This window comes from Herpailurus yagouaroundi, unplaced genomic scaffold, assembly GCF_014898765.1.
Source record: "Herpailurus yagouaroundi ecotype Mexico unplaced genomic scaffold, PumYag 185, whole genome shotgun sequence".
Taxonomy (NCBI): Eukaryota; Metazoa; Chordata; class Mammalia; order Carnivora; family Felidae; genus Herpailurus; species Herpailurus yagouaroundi.
The window spans coordinates 3,880,407-3,881,073 of record NW_024412416.1 but is presented as its reverse complement, the minus strand read 5'-3'; positions in this window follow the sequence as shown (position 1 = coordinate 3,881,073).

Here is a 667-nt window from a genome sequence, read left to right as displayed (position 1 = left end):
CGAATTTGAAACATGTTGTATTTTTTTTCCAAAAGCAGTTTTGTAGTCTTTAGGATTTTTATTCTAAAAATCTGTCAGTTACATGTTCCAATTCAAAATGTCAGCTACATTCTCCTTATGCTTTAGTGTGAGCAATGAACAGGACTTTTGAGGAACTGATTACATTTCACTAATTTACAATTAAAGTAAAATATTCAAAGTTAAAAAGTACTCTTCAAGGAAAAAGAACTGGATTGGCATCCCTAGTATCTTTTAATGAACTTTTCATATCTGGAATGATGAGTATAGAGAAAAATTACAATTTGCTACATGAGAGAAACAAACCAGAAATACTAGCCGCCTTCTCAGAGCCTTAGAGGGGTAGGTAGACTGGTGCTTTCATACCCTTGGCGCCATAATCGTAATCCCATCACCACCACCATCATCAATGGCCCTGGGCTCTTAGAACTTCTCACATTTTCTCTTCATGTTATTTATTTAGCTCTTCACCAAAATAAGAAAACAAAAAGAAAACAGAGTCCAAGTCAACGCATGGATAATGTCAAGTGTGCGCATTTAGGGTCCACTGAGCTGGTAAATAGTATCTGAGACGTGCAAGCCATCATGTAGCCATTCCTCTCCCTCCCCCATGTTTACAAAAAACCTAAAACCCCGATGTTCAAAAAAA